Below are 23,780 nucleotides of genomic sequence, written 5' to 3'. Positions count from 1 at the left end.
AGGCTTTTGAGACCCAGGTGGTAAACAAACATCACATGACTGGGAAAGGTGAAACTTGCAGGGTTCTGAAAGACACATTCCTCTGCTTTACAGAAACAGTTCCAAGCTGCTGGGAGACCCACCAGGCACACAGCAGAGAGATCTCTCGGACCTGTGGCAGTTGTACAGAGAGCTCTAGTGTTCCTCTGATGAGGCATCACCTATGCTTTGGCTTTGGCGGGCTTCCCAAGACACAGCTCCTTCAGAGTCATCCCGGCTCCTGTAAGTAAGCCTTCATCCATACTTTTGGTGGGAACCCCAACGCCCTGGTTCACCAACTTGGACATCGGTGCAATAATTACTTTGGACTGTTGTGAGTTCTCTTTCTAGGGGGAGTAGATGTGTGTCACATCTCCTTAGGAAAAGTCTTTCAAGCAGTGCCTACTGCCTACAAACAAAGCATCTTAGTGAAATAAGGCTACCTGTGAGGTCTGAGGAGACAACCAGCCTCTTCTCCCCAGGCAGAACACCACCTTCAGTTGAGGCTCATTTCAAATGTCACCTGCAGTTTACAGGCTGAGTGTGCATGAGGCAAGCATTCAACCTTGCCTGTTTACCCTCTGTAAAGTCTACTTGCCTCGGAGAGTCATGGTGAAAATATGTGAGTAGAATGTAATACATTATACACATGTAAAATACTGCTTTAATTTTTTTTAGCAATTTTATTTATTTTTATTTTATATGTATGAGTGTTTTGCTAGAATGTATGTCTATACAGTACCTGGGTAGAGAGCCCAAGAAGGCCAGGAGGGGGCCTCAGATCCCCTGGGACTTGAGTTTCCAAGGGATGGTAATGAGTTGTCATGTGGGTACTGGGAATTGAACCTGAGTCCTCTGGAAGAGCACTCAGGGCTCTTAGTTGCTGAGACATCTCTCCAGCCCTAAAATACAATTTTAATTGTACATTAAAATAGAGGAAATCTTGCATGTATTGTTCTCTCCTTCAATACATCAATGTGAGAACAACAAGAAAAAACTGAAAGGAAAAGTAAAAATTAGAGAGCTGAGTTTGGAGTAGTTCTTTAGAGATGTTGTTTTGAATCTTAAAAATATGTAATAGAGAAAGGCTTGATGTAATAGCATACAGCTGTAATCCCAATACTAGGAACACTGAGACAGGAGGATCGTGACCTTGAGGTCAGGTTGAACTATATAAGTGGGTTCAAGGTCAGACTGTATTGTGTCTTAAAGGGGGGACATAATATGTTAAATACTTTGAAAGTAGAATATTAAAAAGTATTTACATTTTATGTTAGGTATAACATAAAGTGGTTAAGGTTTCTTATGTCTGAGTCACAATTGTAAAACAGATGGTACAATTTTTAAGGCAACATAACAGTTTTATGTTGGCTAGCATCTGTGTAACTTCTGATGTGATCTGTTTAGATTTTACCTTGAGCTTTATTGGTCTTCTATTTACTTACCCTTCCCTAATCATTAGGCACTATTTTCTGAGGTATAAATGGCAACTACAGTAGCCCCAAGTGGCCCATCTTTGCCTTGCTGTAAACCAGATTATATAGTAGAATTGAAAAAGGTACTGAATAGCAATGCTTTGGGTTTGGAATTTTATCACTCTCTCTGGTCACTGAACCCACCAGTTATAAATTACATTTTTTATTACCTCCTAGAAAAACAAATTAAGTGATGGGCAATTCAAAATCTACATGCAAAACAGCTCTCTGAGAAGTAAAACTCAGCTGGACAAATTCCCATCCCTCCCCCACCAGGGAAAAATGAAGAAGTTGGAATACCTGACACGCCAGTTGGTCCTGTTACTTCTGCCAGCTGGGTAGGTCATGCCATGATCTCACTGGGCTCTAGAGAGGTGTCAACTATCTCTCTCACACCCCCTCAAGAACAGAGGTCCATGCAACATTGATATAGCCTGTAGCCTTCCTTAACCTTTGTACTCATTCGGGTATCTCCGCTCTCCATTTCTTACTGATGGGGCATCTGACGGAGCACAGTCCCACTTTGGAACCAGCTTCTCTGTTTTGTGAGCTGTCTTTGATAACTTTCAAGCCTAAGCTCACCCTCCTGGTTTCTTTAGTTTTGCCCTGTGTTTGTATGTCTTCTGCTCCAATTTCTTAATGTGCTTTTTTTTTATTAGAATACATAAATAAAGCCCTTTTTTTCTGATTTCCCATCTTATTTCCATTTCATTTCAGAGGCTCACAAGCTGTGTTCCCCACACATGCATATCCATGAATTCAAATCATAGTTTAGGCTATAGTTCATAAGAGACACTACCCATGATACCCGGACATTGACATTAAATCACACCATGAACGCGATGTGCCTTCCTAATTCTCTTCTAGTCCTTGTCTATCATTTCAAGGAGAAACTTTCCACTCTGTCCTTGAGTAGCTATCACTTGCCAGTCTTCCCTTTGAAAAGAGAGCAGGCCCCAGGCTGAAAGCCTTTGACACGTGTAATAGTATCTAGCTAGAGCTGTATAATGTTGTTTTGGTTTTTATTACATAAGAGTGCTTGTTTTTATTGTTACCTCTCCTATTTACAGCAAGTGATATCAGGGTTCTTTTTATAGTCCTGATATAATGGTTTGTCTTTTAAAAAGCATATGTAAATTTAAAATGAGTACCAATTTAAAGGAAAATATTAAGTACAAGGATAGAGAAGGATGTTCAAGGTATTATTCCTGGAGTGATGGAAGCTTGAAAACTAGCAGCCTAGAATCACTTAGCCAGTTTTTGCTGGCTTTCCCCCCCCCATAGCATTTTATGCTATTGTTAAGGCATATTTTTAACAGTATCCTGACCTAGAGAAAAAACATTCCATTTATGATTCCCCCAATTGAAATTGTACATAAATTATTTAATGGTCTCCTTTTATTCCTCTCAGCTATAGGGTTTTGACAACCTTTTCTTCAAATATATACTGCTAATGATTTTCTTAACCTGCTATCTATTGCAGCGATAAACAACATGACCAACAGAAACTTGGGGAGAAAAGGGTTTATTTTGTCTTCTAGCTCACGGTCAGGGCAGGAACTCGAGACCATGGGGGATGCTACTTACTGGCTTGCTCTTTACCAACTGTTCAACCTGCTTTCTTATACAACCTAGGACCACCTGCTAACAGTGGCACCACCCACAGGGGGCTTCCCCCCACATCAATCTTGATTAATATCAAGAAAATTCCCCCTCCATGATTCCCTACAGGCCAGTCTGATGGAAGCCTTTTCTCAGTTGAAGTTCCCTCTTTCCAAATGACTCTAGCTTGTATCAGGCTTTTGTCTTAAACACAGTCCCTATGCGTACAGTGTTGTCTCTACAGCACCCATTGAGGGACAGTCTTGTTTGGTAGTTTTACAAATATGCTTTTCCCTGTTTGTTTCTGGTTTGACTGACTCTGTGGCTGGTAAGAGGCCACCCGCAGGTCTTCTTGGAAGACTGAGGGTTGAGATTGGGTCTTTACCTTCTCACAGTTTAGTGATTGTCTCTGTTGGTCCTGGTGGCTCCTTTGTGATTTGGACAGGCATTTCCTGCTTCTTGCCCCTAAATCTTTTGTGTTATTTTATTTATTTATTATGCATACAATGTTCTACTTGCACATTTGCCTGCACGTCAGAAGAGGGAAGACCGCATCAGATTTCATTACGGATGGTTGTGAGCTGCCATGTGGTTGCTGGGAATTGAACTCATGACTTCTGGAAGAGCAACCAGTGCTCTTAACCTCTGAACCATTTTTCCAGCCCCCTTGCCCCTAATCTTAACATCTGGATGCAGTTAGGAGCCTGCTCTCGGGCTGGCAGCTGGAGCTTTGATTGACACGCCATGCCCAGCAGCTGCTCCTTTATAGAAAACTGGATCCCTGCTTCCTTCTCCACTTTCTTCCACGATGAGGTCCTCTTCTTTTTTAGTTTAACAACTTTATGTGTAACCCTATAGTTGATTCCACTCAGAATACTGTCTCCAAAACTTAACTACTCTAACTGCAGTATCGAGTGCCTTGGGATATGACGACTTCAACTGTTAAGTTTGTATACGTTCTTCATCTACCTCTTTCAATTTCCTAAATGAGATAATCCCGTAAAGGACTCTGCCCCATGCCTAGCACACAATTAGTCAGTGTGGGCTATTGTTGAGATTGCACTTTGACCTATTGCCCTTTTGTTTCTGATATCTGCCATTTTGGCAATGCCAGGGTCTTCCCTTGGCAGTTTGGATGTTTTTGTACTAGGCCTGTGATGAGACTCTTGAACACATCCACAGCTCTTGTCCCTGACCAGCTTTTCACAGTTGTCTATACTGCACACAATCTGTCTAGACTTAAGTCCATTAGAGGTCTCTTGTCCGAGAGTTCTGGTCATGTCTGGAGTTCACGCCCTGTCTTGATCTAGAAAGAGCTTCCATTTGTACAGAAGCTACATAGTCCAGGTAGAAAGAGGAAGGCTGGACAGACCATCTTCCTACTCCCCCAGGGAGCACCAAGCAATTAAGCCAGGAAGCTGCATCTCTTTCCTTTCAGAAAGGCTTGCCCACTGTCATATCTCCTCTCTAAAAGACCTTGAAGGCAGATACGAACTGAGAATTCGCTGTCATTTCCAAATATCAATTTGACTAAAATGCATAGTAGTCTTCGCTGCATTTGTGTATAGATAGCACTTAGGTGTCTCTAAAACTCTGGAAGGAACCCTAGGATATGACAGTATTCAGACTTAGTAGCTTATGGGATGTTGAGGCATTTATCCCCAAGTTGTGGCATCTCTATCCTTTTTGCCTTTCCTGATTTTGCCAAAAGCATGGTCTGTTCTGGGTTTCACTGCCTCTTTTTAAAAAATATATAGGATCTATTTTTATTTTCTGTGTATGGTTATTTTGCCTGCATATACATATACCACATACATGCCTAGTACCTGATACCTGCAGAGGCCAGAAGAAGGCATAGAATCCCCTGGAACTGGAATTACTGGTGGTTGTGAGCTGCACTGTGGGTGTAGAGAATTGACCCCATGTCCTCTGAAAGAGCAGCAAATGCTCTTAACGATTGGACCATCTCTCAGTGAAGCCCCTGAGCCTCACTGTTTAACTCTTTCTGTGGATTCCTCAAGACTGGTTGCACATGCACTCTCGCTCACTCTTATCAGCTGCCCACCTTGATAAAGTATACTGGAAATTTCTCTCCCTTGACCCCCCTTTTGTTTTAGACAGGATCACACTTCATAGTCCAAGTGGCTTCAAACTTACGAACTTCCTGCCTCAGCCTGTGACTAGAGTCACATAGGCATGCGGCCTGAGTTCTTGTTTCCTTCTTAAGCTCGGTAATCTTTCTGGAATGGGAAGGCAAACTTTCCAGAACCCTGCTGAGTCAGTAAGGATCCAAAGGAACTACCCCGAGTCTAAAGTGTTGTCGTTGCTGTGTTTGTTTCTTGGTTTTTAAGATTTGTTCTTAAGTTTTTAATTATGTTTATCCTGTGGGGGTATGTGCACATGAGGTGCCTATGGAGACCAGAAGAGGGTGTTGGACCCCCTGGAGATAGAGTTACAGGAGATTGTGAACTCCTGATGTGGGTGCTGGGAACTAAACTTGGATCCTCTGTGAGGGCAATACCTGCTCTTTAATGACCAAGCCTTCTCTCTTGCTCCTGTTGTGGTGTCAGTTGTTGTTTTAAGATGTTTTTGCTGGCCGGGCGGTGGTGGCGCACGCCTTTAATCCCAGCACTCAGGAGGCAGAGGCAGGTGGAGGATCTCTGTGAGTTCGAGGCCAGGCTGGACCGACAGCCTCCAAAACAATACAGAGAAACCTTGTCTCCTAAAACCAAAAAAAAAAAAAAAAAAAAAAAAAGATGTTTTTGCTGTTGTTCGTGTTTTTATTGTGTTCGGACTGATGGCAGGGCCTTTCCTATACCTCTAGCCAATGGCCCCGCTGTAACTTTTTGGTCATGCTGTTATGCTTCTAGCTTACTCTCTTTTGCTCCTACACACACACATACACATAAACACAGATTCAGGCTTGGTGATTCACCCTGTAATCTTGGCATTCTAGATACTGAAGCAGGAGGATAATGTTTTCAGGGTCAGCCTGGTCTACATGGTGAAATCCTTTCTCAGAATAGGAAGAGAAAATACACACACACACATTTACACACAACACATATTCATACACACCTCACCACTCATATATGCCCACCCATACACATGCATACACTCCTACACACATGTGCATACCTATACTCATATAAACACATGCATACACATTTATACACATGCACACACTTATACACATGCACATACACGCACTCATACATACCCTACACATTCATATGCACTCGCACATGCACATACACTCATAAATACACACATGTGCACACCCACACTGATACACACATGCACACCCCCTACATGTCCACCCACCACATGCTCACCCCCCACAAACACACATATCCACACTCATACACGCACCACACATCAAACTTTCCTCTTGCAAAGCTTCAGTATTATTCAAAAGTCTCATTTTAAAGTACTGTAATTTAAATGACTGAAGAGACTAAAAGCAAAACTAAAAAATATTCATTGCTCATCCCGTTAGTGCATGTTTGTCACCTTGAGACAGTGCTTAATAGAGGATGTGCACTTTACAAATGACAAAGTGTAAGCATCTACACAGCAGTTCCCCTACAGACCTCTAAGTCAGTCCCTAATGTTTTCTAAATTGATACATTCCACAATTTTGTTAAGGAAAGCCATATAAACTCAGTTATAGCTTCCTTTCAGCTAAATAGCCCTTAAAATAGCAAAACAGTATCTTCCATAGGAGAATTTAGTTCCATCAAGAAGCAAATAGGTTGTACTTGTCTTTTGATGCTTGCATTTCCCGTCTTCTGTGCCTAAGCCCAGCATCAAGAAGGCATGTCAGGAACAGTAGTGCAGACCTGTCAACCCGGCACTGGGAAGGAAGGCTGACAGATCCGAGCCAGGGTTGCACAGTTGGACTTTGTCTTAAAACAACCGGGAAAAGATTGACAGGGAGGTCTGGGGATCTGGTCACTGAGGCTCATCATCTCAGCCTTGTCTGTCATGCCAAGTGTGTTAAACCCCTACGTCCATTCTTTCTGTTGTTGAAGCTTCAGACATTTGGCCATGTTAAGTTCCCAAGTACAAAGTTGTACAGCCCAGGACAGAGAATACATATCCCCAGTCTGTTTCTGATTGAATGCCTATGATCAGTGGAGCTTGTCAAGCAAGATCTCTGTGTAGATGTCTGGGAGATCATACAGTCCAACATCACGGGAAGAGGTTTCACTACAAAGGCCAATGCCGAACTTTAAAGCCAAACAAAACTTTTTATTGCAGGGTGTGTGTGTGTGTGTGTGTGTGTGTGTGTGTGTGTGTGTGTGTGTGGTGTGCATACCTATGTATGGAAATATGCATACCATTCAAGGGTTTGGAAGCCAAGGGGCTGTCGGCTGCCTTGCTTTAGTACTCTTTGCCTTATTTCCCTCACTGGCCCCTAGGGATAGGCTGACAGGGCCCACGATAGTGATCCTTCTCTTTCTGCCTCTCACAGCACTGGAGTTGCAGGCATGTGTCAGTCAGGCTTTTTACATGGGTGTTGGGATTCAAGCCCAGGTCTTCATGTTCACTTAGCAAGCACTCTTACCTACTGAGCCATCTCTTCAGCCCCCAAACTCTAATTGTCATAATCAGATTTACTAATCTTTTCCTTTACAACTTCAGAATTTTGTGTTGTACTTTTAAAAGTCTTGCTCATTCCAGATTTACTAATGTGCACCCATGTACTGGTAATTTCATGTTTTACATGTAAATCTTTGAGGTATCTAGTAGTTATTTTGGCTTAAGAAGCAAGGTAAGGGTGGCTGGTAAGGTGGCTCAGTGTTTCACAGTGCATGCTATTCTTGCAAGACTCACCTTTGAGAGGATCTGAGTTCCATTTCCAGCACCCACACTGGGTGGTTCAACTGCCTGTAACTCCAACTGCAGGAGGAATCTTCTGGCACACACACACACACACACAGAGAGAGAGAGAGAATTTAAAATGATATTAATTTTTTTAAAGAAGCAAGGCTAGACTATAGTTCTTTAAAACTATATTTGTGTTTCACCTGGACACATAGTAATTGTATTTATTTATAGGGTAGAATGTAGTATTTCAATGCAGGTGTATAATGTATAATGATAAGAGTAACTGGCTTATCTATTACCTCAGTTATCATATTTTGATGTTGAGAACATTCAAAATCCTCTCTACCAGCTATTTTAAAACATTCAGTGAATTGTTATCAGCTATCCTCCTGCTGCGCTGCAGAATGTTACAAACTATTTCTCCCATCAATTTGCACTCTCAGGCTTGTGAACTGTCCTCTCTCCATCTTTATTTTTCGTTTCTTAACCTCAAAATGGCACACCAGCAACCCTCCATTATTATTTATTGAATTAATCTATTTTTCATTGGTGCTCTCTCCTCAAGCACTCTATCCCTGAGCCACACCCCCAGCCCATTTAGAAGTTCTTTAAACAGCAACTTGCCCTGTTTATTTTCAAAGCGGTTCAGTTTATGCCAGTTCTGTAAATGGTCTATAAAATTCCTATTGCAAACATAATGCCAGAAGAGCCATGGGATGGCGGACAGTTATTTAAGCCTCTTGAATCTGTCTTTCCACCTGTAATATTAAGACCATAATATCAATTTTGCATTGTTCTTTTGAGTCTTAAAATTAATTAATTAATTAAGCTGGGTCTGGAGATACAGGCCTACAGCTACTTAGGATGTTGAGGCAGGAGGATCACAGGTTCAAGGCTAGGCTGGCCAGTTAGTGAGTTGGGGTCTCACTAAAAACAAACAGGGACAGGGTAACTTTGGTAGTTGAGAGCTGACCTACCTCAGGCTAGGTTCACAGTACTGAATAAATGCTTTCACTTTAAACTACCTAAACACATCTACCTCTTCCTTCCTTCCTTCCTTCCTTCCTTCCTTCCTTCCTTCCTTCCTTTTCTCTCTCTCTGTCTCTGTCTCTCTCTGTGTGTGTCTCTCTCTGTCTCTCTCTTTATTTATTTTTGGTTTCTGTAATCAAGCAATCAAGCCAGTCCATAGACTCAAAGATCCAACTTTGAATATAAGACATGATGCCTATATTTATTTACTTCTGAGTGACTAGAGGCAGCAAAGGGGCCTTGGCTTTTTAAACATTTTCACCAAGTTGTTTTCCTTTCTATTTAGCGCCCAAGCAGCACCCTACTTGACCCTCTTGAGGGACCAAACTTCTTTTCACATCACAAATCCTCAGCAAAGCCTGGTGCTCAGGCCAAGTGACTCAGAGCAGACTAGAGTCTGAACTCCCGTTCTGGCTCCTGACAAATAAAGAATAATTAATGGAGCAAGAATAATAGCCTTTCTGTCAGCAGGTTCCTGATGTTATCAAACAAAAATCCTCCTGGAGAGTTAACTTCCTGAGGACAGGTACTTTGTCTCATTAGTGACACCATCCTAAGTTGCTAGAATAGTGCCACTAACTAAATCAGTGTGGGAAGGAGTTGGGTTTGGGGGAGCAATGTCATTTTTAGGACCTGTATCAAATAGGATTGAAACTGATCATTTTAGGTAGAGTTCAGACAGAACAAAGATACAGTGCTGCCATCAGAGGTTCAAACCTAGTTCTGGAAAGCAAGGTGTGGAATGTGCACAGGGCAGGTAGAAGGGGAGCTGCGGGAAGGTCAGTCAGTGGCCTCCATGATGCTGAAGATGGAGAGCAGACTTGAAGGTTTTCAATTGCAGAGTCAGAGGTACACGCCCATATTATGCTTACTTATTGATTTTTTGTGTGTGTATGTGTTTCAGCAATCAATATGAAGGATGGATCTGAAGAGTTTAAGGCTGTTGCAATAACAGGAGCAAAAGTCCTGACAGCTTACCTAGAGGGGCTACAGAGAAAATGGGAAAAGGGAAGGCCTTCTGAGCAGGGAAGGCAGTGGCAGAGACAGTTTAGAGACAGTTGAGCAGTGAAACTGATGGTGATGTTTTCTGAGGCAAGAATTCACACAGGCAGTATCTGTTGAACTTAAAATATCCTTTGGGGTCTGGGGAGATGGCCCAGTCAGTAAGGGCTTGCTTAGAGTTTGGATCCCTAATGACTGCATAAAGACCAGCAAAGAGAGAGTTGTATGAGGCTGTAACCCAAGCACTGGGATCAGGAATGAGGTGGGCAGGTCTGTTCTTTAGCTAGCTAGACTACCCTATTGGAGAGCTGCACTTTCAGTGAGAGACTGTTTCAAGAAAATAAGACAGAGGATTTCTGCACACACACACACACACTCACACACACATGCACACATGCACACACGCACACACGCAGGCAGACACCCACACAAATGTGAAGCTGGTCCCTGATGTTCAAGATATCAGAGCATAAGAAACAGAGATGTGTCAGCATTGCTACATCATTAAGCATCAAGGTTGCTTTTCTAATACATTTTCAGTCAGTGTAATATATGATAATGAAAGTGTCTCAGATCAATGGGAAGAGATGAATTATTCAATAAATAGTGTTAAGGAAATTGGCTGGCAAGTTGATAAAAAAAAACATGCTGCCCCTTCTCTTTCTACACACACACACACACACACACACACACACATACACACACACACACACACACCAAATAAATTAAAAAGTTATGAGTTTAAAAACTAGTAGAATTTATAGTTGAAAATATAATGAAGTTAGAAAAGTTGGTAAGGACTATATGTCTATACAAATGTATGACCACATAGATATATAGAAATATTTATTTCCTTATCTGGGTATATTTACTTAAATCCCTGAGTCCCAGTATGACAGGGGATGTCCTTCTGTATATATGTTTCTCTTATTGGTTGATGAATAAGACACTATTGACCAATGAGGCAGGAAGGTAGGCAGGGCTAGGAGAAGAGGAGAATTCTGGGAAAGGTAGGTAGAGAGTCAGACACCATAGAGGGACCAGGAGGATAGGTTGTACCATTCATTCTTTGGTAAGATAAGGCTGTGTAGAAATACATAGATTAGTAGTTATGGGGTAATAATTAAGAGAGAGCTAGCCAATAAGAAGCCCTAGATATCGGCCAACAGTCTTATAACTAATATAGCATCTGCGTGTTTATTTGGGGCTGAAGTTTGGCAGGACTTGGTGGGACAAGAACCACCAGCAACACCAATATCAATTAAATACCGCACTGTTCACACTAACATCTCTTTATTAGTTTATTTCTCTCTTCTACATCAACGAGAAACTTAGCTTCCATTATTTTCAGTGAATTTATTTACTAGATCAATTCCCTCTATACAGCCAATCTCCCATCACCTCTACTGTCCCCTTTCCTCAATACATTCTTTATTCTGTTTGGTTTCTGAGATAGTTAATCCTGGCTGTCAACATGATAGAATATAGAATCACCATAAAAACAAGTCTCTGAGCATGCCTGTGAGGAGTTATCTAGATTAGGTCAATCAAGGCGAGAAGACCCAGCCTAAGTGTGGGCGGCACCATCCAATGGACTGGGGTCCTGGACTGAATGAAAAGGGAATAGTGAGCTGAGCACCAGCATTCCTCTCTCTCTGCTTCTTAACTGCAGAGCAGTATAACCCTCTTCTCCCGATCTTTCCATCATGGGTGTCGTAATTTTTAAAAAGCAGCTTGAGAAAGACACCATGTAACAGAGTTCAAGTGGAGGGTTCTTTTAATTAGGGAAAGGGATCATAAAAAGGGGAAAGGGAGGGCTGGCCTTGAGGACAGGAACAGAGAGAGACAGGAAAGAGGCAGAGAGAGGGGGGCAGATGGGGAGAGAACAGACAGACAGTGAGGGAGAGAAAGAGAGAGAGAGAGGAATGGGAGGTGGACAAGAGGCTTTTAAGAGGGAACATAGTGAATAAGCACAGGTGATGCTCTTAGTGGCAGCGGCTAAGAGTGAATCCTGTTAGGACCCCATGGGCAGGCCAGCACAAATACCTAAATACTAACAATGGGGTGGTTTCCCCACCATAACAGATTGTACCCCCAACTGTAAACCCAGATAAGCCTTCTGTCATCAAGTATTCTGTCACAGCAATGGAAAAGGTTCCACTGTCTCAAACCTGGCTACCCACCTGAACACAGGTGTGTCTTGCTTTGCTCTATATAAAGAAGATAGGACTGAGTCATACAAAAGGGTGGGAGAAGAGGAGGGGAAGAGAAAAGGAAACAGAAGGAGAAAGAAGGGAGGATTCTTCCATCCTTTGTTGAACATGAGCCAGTGGATTCAACCTTTACAGTACAGATTAGAATCTCTACAGCAGTTCACAGCATCACAGTGTGACTGGACATAATTGGGCTTTTCGTTGTGTTTTAGAACATGTACCTAACTCATCTGTTTTGTATAAAATACTCTCTTGTGTTGGGCCTAAGAAAGGCTCGGATTTGAGGCCCAGTGTAAGCTCCCGAGCCTGGCTAGAGTTTGGCGACCTGCCTCTAACCTCTAACCCTTCACGTGGGGGGTGACTCAGGCAGACCTGATGCAAGATTGCCCCCTGCCTAGCTACCTGCCTGCTTGGTGGAATGCTATTGGTCCTTAACTTCTCAGGTCACCTCACCCTATCCTAAGATTCCCATCCCCTACCTCAGTTCTATATAAGTTCCTGCTTGTTGGAATAAATCCAGATCCTGCTTCGATAGACACCCAACTCAGTGTGTGTTTCTTCTCCTCTGTAACTAGTGGGGGGAGGGTCTGAGTTGTGGACACTCACCATCCCACTCAGCCCCTGGGAAGAGACGTGCTGGACCAGCCCTTCCCCGCTCTACCTGCAGGGAGGACTCTGCACCCTTGAAATGATGGGCTTCCTCTTCAGTGTGCTCCTCTCCCTGGTCTAGAACAGAAAGTAAATACTCCACATTGCCCAGATCTACCATGACATGTTTATTTGATTCCTTTCCATTCAACTCCCATTTTCCAAACACTTTCTGCATTTATGCATCATGGGAAGAATGCGCTACTTCCCAAAGCATCACTGCTGTCCAAGAGTTTATAACCTCCCTGGGAAAAGTAAACAGTGACATAGATCAGTAATACAAATAAAAAATAAACAGTGCAGTGGAACATGTGTGAGATCAGATCTGATTCTCATGAAGCCTGGCTTATCTGGGGCTTGGTGTTGACTGTGTTCCTAGCCTAGTAGAGCAGACTGATAGATGGTTTCTTACCAAGGACATTTTGATGTAACCACTTCTTCCTGCTAACCATTTCACGTTCTGCAGAGCAGGCGAACTCTCCCAAATTCTAGCAGATCACCATCTCCTTCCCCAGCTCACTACTCTTAGGCTTCTGATGATAATGGGAGAAAACAAGTGCTTCCCTTTAACTTTGTTACATAAATAGTATAAATCCAGACCCGGCCATGATGGCCCATGCCTTTAATCCCAGGGCTCAAGAGGCATAGGCAGGCATATTTCTGTTCATTCAAGATCAATCTCGTCTACTTACCAAGTTCCAAGCCAAACAGTACTACATAGTGAGACCTTGACTCAAATAATTTAATTAGTAATTAAATAAATAATGTAAGTTCTCTTTGGCACTGTTTCTTGTGGCTTCATAACTTTCAGGACACACTTCCAAAACATTCTCTGTGTGTTCATAATTCAAGGCCGTGCATCAATGCTCCCAGCTGTAACATAAAGATGACAATGGTATTATCCTCCTCCCAGGTTGATCATGGGTAAAGTATGAGTTGAAATAGGCAGAGTACTTCCAGTCCGGCCTGCTGTTTTATAAAAGTAACACAACCCACACCTTTTCTATCAAGACTCAGTTACGCATTTTCCTAAGATAGGCTGGACACATCCATACTTCCCTGTGGCTTGCTTGCTTTGTTCATTTAATGATACAGTGCAAATGTCTTCCCTCCTGGGGCAGTTTTTAAAGTGCAAAGAGGCCATTAGATCCTCTGAATGGTTTTTCAAAAGTGAAAAGTAGTTTGGGAGAATGGGCCCTGGTTCTTCAAGAGTGTTCTTTCAAGGTGACACGCTGCTTCAGGAAAGGACTGGGTGAAATACTGCTTGAGGGTGGTGTGTGTCTGATACTGGGAACAACTTTGGGGCTCCTCTAGCATAAACTTTGTGCTTGCTTAAACAGTAAAACCGTATTTCCCCCAACAAAATCTAATGTTGAAATAAAGCAATTTTAAGACACTTTGGGGCAAGGTGTGGTACTATATGCCTCTAGACCCATCATGCAGGCAGCAGAAGAAAATGGATCTCTGTGAGTTCAAAGTCAGCCAAAGTTGCATAGTGAGACTCTGTCCAAAAAACAAAACAAAACAAAATAAAAAATAAGCAAAAAAAAAACCACTTGAGTAAGCGTATTAGCTGAAATATATCACATTTACTAGAAAGCTTACTAATAAGATCAACAAACCTGTTTTATTAACAAAAATTGGAATCCAGGAATATATATATATATATGTATATATATATATATAGTAACTACAGTTTTATTCTGAATCAGCTTCAATAAGAGAGTAAGAAAGACACTTGTGAAAACCCTATGTCACTGTTGTATTGGTTACTGTATTTGCTGCCTGGACAAAATACTTAACGAAAACAACTTAGGTTTATATTGTCTCCTGCTGTGAGGGTACAATCCATCATGGCAGGGAAGGGACAGCCCCAGGAGCATGAGGCAGTGGGTCACACTGTTCATTGTCTGTCCTTTATTTAGTCCCGGACCCAGTCCTTAGACAGGTGACACCCATGTTCAAGGTGGATCTTATCAGTTTAGTCACACCTACTGGAAACTCCCTCATGGACACACCCAAAGATATGTCTTCTTAAGCAACAGAACCCTTATAAGTTTACAATCAAGACTAACCTAACCCACAACACCAAACCCAAGAGATTCTGCCTACCTAAAGATAACATGATACAAAAAAAAAACCATGTCTGAAAGGTTAGCATCTATTTTTCCACCAAATAAAATACAGTTCCCTTCGATTTACATGATTGCCACATAGTTCCCTAATTAATAAAGATGGAAATGGACAATTAACTTAGCTTCTGTTCTTTACTCCTTTGCATTATCCTCATAGCTTATAAACCTTGGGTTGCGCTGACTAGGTGATTTGTATTTTATTTCATTAGTGGGCTAAAGATTTACTGATTATCTCTGTTAATTGAATTATGTATTTTAGCCCATAGATCAGCATCTCATTTTCTTCGTATCAGCTCATCGTAACTACTAAACGTCCATCCTATCTTTGGTAATTTCAGCTGTTTTCTCATCCTGAGGTTTGCCTGTAAAACTCGGGAACCACTATTGACAATCTCCTGCTCTAATTAAATACTGCTGTGCCTTCCGGATTGTCACTCCTGCCTCCTTCCCCCTCAGACTGCAGATAGACAACTCTGCAGCGTAGTTGCAGCCACTGCTCCTGACTGCATGGGGACTGTGACCCCTGGCCTCTGAGGTAGGTATAGTTCTACGGAACCGTATATATGTATATATCTTTTCAAAAAGAAAACCAACAGTTCTTGCAAGTGAAAATTACAATGTGAAATATACCATATGTGCCAAGAAATACTTAAGATGCTTACAATAAAGAGGTCATATGTTCTTTTGAGAAACTACTGTGATGAAATCAAACTTGCTTGGGCTGGAGAGATATCTCAGTAGGTAAAATGCTTGTTTCCGAAGTATTAGGACTTGAGTCTGGGTCCCGAGTACCCACATAAAAAGCTTATGTAGCAGAGTGTGCCTATAATCAGGGCAGAAACAGGCAGAACCCTGGAGCTCCCTGACCAGTTAGTGAGATCCAAGTTTAGTGAGAGATCCTGTCTTAGGTTTTCTATTGCTGTGAAGACACACCATGACTACAGCAATGCTTTTGAAGGAAAAAGATTTAATTGGGGTGGCTTACATTTTCAGACATTTAGTCCGTTACTACCATCATGTAACATGGTGGCGTGCAGGCAGACATGGTGCTGGAGACAGAGCTGAGATTCCTACATCTTGAATTGCAGACAACGAGAAGTGATCTAACTCACTGGGCGTGACTTGCGCATATTTGAGACCCCAAAGTCTGCCTCCACAGTGACACACTTCCTCCAAAAAGGCCACACTTACTCCAACAAGGGCACACCTAATAGTGCAACTCCCTTTGGGGGGGCATTATCTTTCACAGATCCTATCTCAAAAACTAAGGAGGAAAGTGATAAGGAAGATATCCTATATTGACCTCTTCCCTCTACATGCATGCAAACACACACACACAAAACAAACAAACAAATGTATATATGCATGTACACCACACACACAAATTTATATACTTGCTTATTATAAACAGTTTGGAAAATACTTAAAGCTATACAAACATCTAATAGCATGATTAGAAATCACCCACATTAAAAAAAAAAACACTCCGTTTGTAGAGTATTTAAATTTTCTATAGCCTCCATTTTTCACTCAGCAATGTATTATTATTTTCCCACACATTAAATACTTTAACCATGAATTTTCTGAGCATCTTATTGCCCTTTTATTGAATACTAGTTTTCCCACTCTCTCACAAATGGTTTATTATTATGAGTGAGAAGTAATGAAGAACTTTAGACATAAATATTCATCTTTGATCTTCCACTTTGCATTAAGTCATGTCTTATGATGTCAGATTTTGTGAATAGATTAATAACTTTCTTGCAATACTCCTAAATCTCTGCCTATTTCTGTCGTAGTTTGCTTTCTGTCATAAACACCAACACCAAAGGCGACTTGGGGAAAGAAAGGATTCATTTGCGCTCACAACTCTCAGGTCACATTCTATCATGGAGGGCAGTCAGGGCAGGAATTCAAAGCAGGCACTGAAGCAGAAGCCAAGGAGGAATGTTGTTTGCACCTCATACCTTGCTCACACTGCTTTCCTGTGACACCCAGAACCACCAGCACAGGGAGGGACTGCACTGCACAGAGAGGGGCCAGACCCTCCCACATCAATCATCATTCAAGAACATGCTCCACAGGCTTACTCACAGGTCAGTCTAGAGGGGGCATTTTCTCAGCTGAGGTTCCTTCTTCCCAAATGACTCTAATTTGGATCAAGTTGACATACTCGACAGAACACAGATCATGGCAGGCTTGTGTCACTGTCACTGGCAGTTTCTGATTCCTATTCTGTTAATTATGATCTCATTTTCTTGTACCTTTTAGCTTCTAGAAGTTTCTTTGAGAGTAATCTGTGTTCACAAATTCTTGACAAATATACAAATAAAACAACAGTCTTGGTAGATGCCCAGGATATGTGAGAAGAGGTAGGACTAGCAAATGAGAAAAAAGGAATAGCAGAGGAGGAAGTGAGGGGAAGGGAAAGATTCTGGAATTGTTGACCTTTAACTTAGAAAAAGGGAAATGGAAGCCGGGTGTTGGTGGCACACGCCTTTAATACCAGCACTCAGGAGGCAGAGGCAGGCAGATCTCTGTGAGTTCAAGGCCAGCCTCCAAAACAATACAGAGAAACCCTGTCTCAAAAAACAAACAAAAAAAAAAAAAAGAAAAGGAAAAGGGAAATGGAGTAGTAGTTGGCCATAAATACCAAGACAAAATGAGTCAAATAGTATTAGACTTATCCAGAAGATAATCATTATTTACTTTGGAGCAGCTTAAAACAGCAAAAATGAGAGAAGATGGAGGGACATATCAAGGATATTGAATTAATATTACATTAAAGCCTTGATCTCTCCAGCAGCATAAATACACACCACATTCAGCCCCCAGGCATGTGTCAAACCCTGCTCTGTGTGAGTCAGTCTGCTCAGGAATAGGAAGACCTCTGTGAGTAGGGCAGACATGGTTCCTGCTCCAATTGAGCTTATCGTTTAGGATAGAGTCACTAACACGGGAACAAGTCAGTCAGAAAGCACAGCTGACGCCATAGGAAAAGTGCCCTGAAGATGCTCAGGGAGCAGCAGAGGCTAGTTTACACGGAGGACATAAGGGATGTCTTTCTGAAAGGTGACATTTGAGATGACTTTTGAGCAGAAACCAATGGTGGGAATGTCTAGGGATTGATCATTCTGGCAGAGAGGACCACAGTTGAAAGCAGAGAGACGGAATGAGTGGCCCCATCTGCCAACAGGAAGAACAGGTGTGGCTGGAGGGAATGAAGAGGGCGTTAGAGCATAGAGGAGGCAGGTGCATGGAACCAGACTGCCTGAGGCTTTACAGAGACTTCGGATTTCCCTCAAAAGATATCAGCTTTGATAGATAACAACCCTGATGCCGAATCCTTGTGTTGCTTTCTCATGTAACCTGTGCATCTCATTTACAGCTCCTTTAAAATCTACTGCTTGACTGGCAGTTAAGGGTTGCTGGGGAAGGGGTGTTCATTTTCTTCAGTGCTGTAGCCACTGATGATACCCATGTGCCTGTAAACAACCTCCCATCTAAGCAACTCTAAGCTCAGTGGGTCACAAAAAGCAAAGCAAAGCTCTAGCAAGCTTTCTCATTGGACTTTCTTTGGGCCACTAGCCCTCAAATAATGACACAGAGATTTATTGTTAACTATGAAAGCTTGGCCTTAGTTTAGGTTTGTTCAAAACTAGCTGTTACAAGTAAAATTAACCCATTTATATTAATCTACATTCTTCCACATGGCCCATTACCTCTCCTCCATACTGTAAGTTGATTTCTCTGTGTCTCAATGACTTGATCACTTGCATCTCATATTCTTCCTGAGTTTCTCTATTTCCCCAGAAGTCCTTCCTCTTCTCTCCTGCCTACCTATTGGCCATTCGGCTCTTTATTAAACCATTCAGAAAGCACCTTAGGCAGAGACACAGCTCCATAGTGTACAAATATCTCAAATGTCTTTTGGGTTGATCCACTTAACTCTTCCCTGTTTCTTCTGGTTGTTACTCAGCCTTCCCCAGCATACAAAAGACAGCAAGCAAAAGGCAACAAAAGTTCCCTACCAGGGTCTCCAGACAGCATGCATCTTTAGCCATTAGACTACAAGCACAAGGGTGCAAGGAATATGCAGGACTTGAGACATTAGCTTCCCTCCTATTCAGTTCCCTTTAGAAAGAAATTTACTATTGTAAATACTTCAAGAAGCATCCAAACTGTTTCCCTAGACCTTGCCATTGGGTGTGTGCTGATTTAATAGCTCTCTAGGGAAACCCTGATTCAGAATGTTTACCAGTTTTTCTTCTACCAATACCCCCACCATGGCTGATGAAACTACCAAGGCCATACCAACTAGCTGACACTATCCCTGGAGAGGCAGCTTCACTCCCCCACCCCCTGCCTCTCTCCTACCCCCTCCCTGTTTTCTCAGTTACTACTTGTCTCTGCTGTGGCATTGCCCTTGGTTTCACCCAGGGTTTTCTATGAGCTCTATGCACTTCATCCTGACTTATGTCAGTATAGCAAGGTCACTAGGAAGAGCAAAGACTTTAGACTGGACTTAGATCGAGCCTTTTGTGACTTGGAGCAAACTGGTTAATTTCATTGAGCCGAAGCCTCCTAACCTATAATATGATTTAAGACAATCATAAGAGATATCATAAAGATTATAGGAATGAATTGATAGGAGAAACATCGATGTTAAATTTTTGTCTCTTTAACCTCCCATGGAAAGTAAACACCCCACTCCATTTAAAAATCATGGATATGTATTTCACACCCTTAGACCTCACAACTTCCTATGACAGGTGTGGCTCTCTCACCCAGTGAACTTGACTTCAGGGCCTCTGTCTTATTTACCTGTATTCCCCAGGTGCTAGTCCAGTATCTGTACCATGGTAAGAATTCAGTAAATATGAAATAATAACCATCCTTTTCCTGTGTAATCTTGAGGAAGGCTGTTTTTATTTATTTACAGGTTGGTTTTGTGTTGTGGGATATTTATGCACTCTGAAGATGTGTCTTCTGCCTAAGGTGCCTTCTGATTGGTTTAATAAAGAGCTAAATGACCAATAGCTAGGCAGGAGAGAATAGGTGGGCCGTCCAGGAGAGAGAGGAGCTCAGACAGTAGAATAAAATTGGACGAAGTTTAGAACTGGGAGGCTCACTGGTCCAGATTCTGTTGCCAGCACAATTGGCAGGATAGGGAGGATCCAGTGGGGACCTTATTTGCATATGACTCAGTGACTCCTCCTACTGGCCCAGCCTATTGATTTTCTTGGTTCAGGGAGCTGAATGGCCCAGGGGTGATGTCATTCACCCAATAATACTCATTCTTTGCCTCTCATGTTTCTTTTGTTGCTGCTGAGTGTGTCTTATCTTTTTCTTTCACTGAGTGTCTTTTTGGTTTATATCTCTAAGTTTAGTTTTTTTCCCCTTGCTGTCCTGGAGATATATGAACCACAGCCAATAAAATGAGAGCCCTCTTTTTTCTTCACAGCTCTGAAAGCTTTACATAAGTGTTTCTTCACTTCTATTTTATGGCCAGGACCAGATGCAGAAGTGCTAAAATATTTTGATAAGAGCTGTCCTGGCAGTAGTTTTTGCTTTTACAGCTATCCAGAGGGAGAGAATTAACTAAGAAGTCAGCCCACAGGGAGGAGAGACAGAGACAGAGACAGAGACAGATACAGAGACACAGAGAGACACACACAGAGGGGGGGGGGCTAGGAAGTCTCTCTGTTGACTGAGATTCACAGTTAATTTCAAAATTTCAGTTGGACAAAGGCAGGAAGAAAATGTTTAGGCTAGGACATTTACCTAAGTGAAAATATAGCAAGTAAATTTGAAGGTCTTGTCAGCCCAAACTGTTACCCTCAGAACTCTCAAGTTAAACATGTGCACCCTAGTGACCTGTAAGGTATGAATGATTAGCATGTTGCTGGACTAGTGGACTGGGGTTCAGGGATTGTGTGAATTGCAAGGTTACTCGGTTAGCTGGTCAGTGGCTAGGCAGGTGTCTAGCTACTGTTCTCCGGGTCCCTGAGTTTGTTTGGAGGGGAGGAGGAGTGAGACACACAGGAGTATCAAATGAGCTGCCCAAGGTCACAGAACAGGAACCACTGAGGACTGGTCCTTTCCATGCTCTGTCTCTAGGTTACCGCCTCCCTCCCAGCCATGCACTGGCCTTATGTTCTTTTCTGTCTTAGCGATGTTCTCTTCATCTTGCCCCTTTTTTCATTTCACTTCATTCCACCTGAGTCCCCTCTCCATGTATCCTTTGAGAGCTGTTGTCATCCCTCTTCTGTGTTCTACCTTCATGACTATATTTCAATTTATGTGCCAGAGTCCTTACCATGTGCCAGACACCAGTCCAAGCACCCTGGAAGTGTTAATCTCTCTTATTCCCCACAACAAGCCAATGAAACAAGCCCAGGATTTATTCTCATTTTACAGATGAGGGACCCAAGTTACCTTGTTTACCCAAGGACACACAGCTAGTAGGAAAAAGAGCCAGCATTCAAGGCTGAGCAGTCTGGCTTTACAGCCTGTTCTCAGGCATTTTGCTGCAGCTGCCTCTTGTATGCCTGTCATCGAGGGGATATTCGTATCGAGATGTGCCTGGACATAGACTCTCTGGATCACATTGTTCCCTGCTCCTTCCACTCTACCTAAGGGAAATTCAGAAAGTGCAATCCAGAATCCTGGTAACTGACTTTGAGAGCAAGAATTTCCAAGGAGTATATCCAAGATTAAATAAAAAAAACAATGGGTTTTTTGTTTCTTATTTTCGAATTCTATTTTTTTCTTAATTGCTCATTCATTAGGCTGATGTTGCCTGCTATCTGAAAAATAGGTATGACATAGCTAAATAACTAAGTTGCTTAAACCGTGGCTTCATAAATATGAAATAAACTACTAAACTAGTTGCATGTGCTTGCAACTATAAAAATATGCCATCTTCCAAAGGGAGAGAGGCACTTGGGCTGACAGAAGGGAGGAAAACCAGTGTGGGAATAGTAATGAAATAAAATTCTGAATCCAATTTCCTTTGGTGAGATGTATTAGATTTTAATCATCTAACCCAAATGCCTGAAACTCATTGAAAGCCAGACCAGCTAAAAATCTGCCTTCTGTTTATTTACAGGAGTCTCATCCTTGATTTGCACCACACTAAAAACACCACGCACACCAAACTGAAGGTTACCTACCTTGGTCTCCCCCCGCCAGATGCCTGGCACATAGCAGGTGCCCAATACAAGCTTATCAAACAGAATTAAAGAGAAGCCATTGCACTGCTTATGGATTCCACATTCATCCCAGGAGACAAAAGAATGAGTGTGAGGCTATGCTCTGCTAGGTGCAAAAATGAAAACAAATGCCATCTCGAGGCTGGTAGTCTAAGAATGCAGGGACTCTGCAGGGAAGCCTCTCTGAGATGGAGAATGGCTCGCACAGCACTTTTGCTGTCAAAGTTTTCTGCAACATCACCACAGTCATTCAAAGCTGTTATATTTAATGCCATTCCCCTCCCAAGAACAAAAGAAAAAAACTCAGAAAAAGCTAAACAGTTACTCATCATATTTGACCTCAAGTTGCAGTTTGTTTCCTGAACTACTTAGATTTGAAGTAGATCTTGGTAACTAGAAGGCAGCTTACTGATTTTTCTAGATATATTCAGTGGGTTTTGTGGGGGGGGGGGTGGAGGTGGGAAGGAGTGCCCATCCTTATTGTTGAGAGAATCAATTGTGTAATATGACAAAGGACCTGGGAAATAGTTCAATAGATAAAGTACTTATAACACTGGCATGAAAACATGAGTTTGATGCTCAAAACCCACCTCAAGGAAAAAAAAGCTGGGTATGAAGGCACATGCTTGTAATCCCAGCACTGAGGAGGCAGAGGCAGGTGGATCATTCAGCTCACTAGCCTGGTATCCTAAACCACTTGGGGAGCTCCAGGACTCTGTCTCAAAAAATAGGATGGGTGGTATGCTCTCACATACATGCATATTCTCTCTCTCTCTCTCTCTCTCTCTCTCTCTCTCTCTCACACACACACACACACACACACACACACACACACACACACACACTCGACTTAATGGCATGGACAGCTACAGTCCAGGGAAGTAGAATAGGTGCTCCCTATATCCATGCAGAGCCTAAGGAATGGTGCGATGAACTAACAGGAGCTTGTCTTATTTGATCTTCCAGACACTAAGGCACACCTTTTTTTTTTCTTTTCTAGGAAAAAGTGAGAGGATGGGCAGGAGATGTGGTTTCCCAATAGAAACCTCTTCATACAAACACCGAGGCATGAAGACCAATTGTCCCCTCCAACATATGACACATGTTGCAACAGATATACTGTACTACTGATAACTTGTATGGAATTATATTTTTAAGCAATGATTTATTGGATTCTTGCTATGTGCCAGATATCATGCCAAAAGCTTTACAAATATGTTGGCTCAGTGAATCCTCAAAATATTCCTAGGAAAGACAACAGTTTGGTGTTTCCCTCAAGAAATTAAACAACAATCTAGCATATGATCTGAGGTTTCATTCCTGAGTATTTGACGAAAAGAACTAGAAGCAGGTGTCTCAAAAAAAAAAACACACATGTCCATGTTCACAGCAGCACTATTCATAGTAGCTAAAGGTAGACAGCTAGACAAAATGTTGTTGATTGCAACAGAATATTACTCAGTCATAAAAACAAATGATGTGTATTCTACTTTGTTTTCTGTGGCTGTGATAAAAATACCATAACCAAGCCAAAGAGTTTATTTTGGCTTATAGACACTGAGGGGGAGTCTATAATGGCGAGGAAGGCATGGCAGCATGCAGGCATGGCAG

General features: G+C 42.1%; 1 long non-coding RNA gene across 1 annotated transcript; it reads left to right on the top strand.

Annotated features, from left to right (window-relative positions):
- Positions 1-100: 100 nt before the first annotated feature.
- On the top strand, positions 101-23,471 carry LOC121142213. Its single transcript, XR_005879190.1, has 3 exons — positions 101-261; positions 15,294-15,490; positions 23,170-23,471. It is a non-coding gene; the product is annotated as an uncharacterized LOC121142213 (long non-coding RNA).
- Positions 23,472-23,780: the final 309 nt, after the last annotated feature.

The sequence above is a fragment of the Mesocricetus auratus genome, unplaced genomic scaffold (genome assembly GCF_017639785.1).
Source record: "Mesocricetus auratus isolate SY011 unplaced genomic scaffold, BCM_Maur_2.0 Super-Scaffold_100009, whole genome shotgun sequence".
NCBI lineage: Eukaryota > Metazoa > Chordata > Mammalia > Rodentia > Cricetidae > Mesocricetus > Mesocricetus auratus.
The sequence above is the reverse complement of the archived record's forward strand: the minus strand, read 5'-3'. Positions and strand labels throughout refer to the sequence as shown.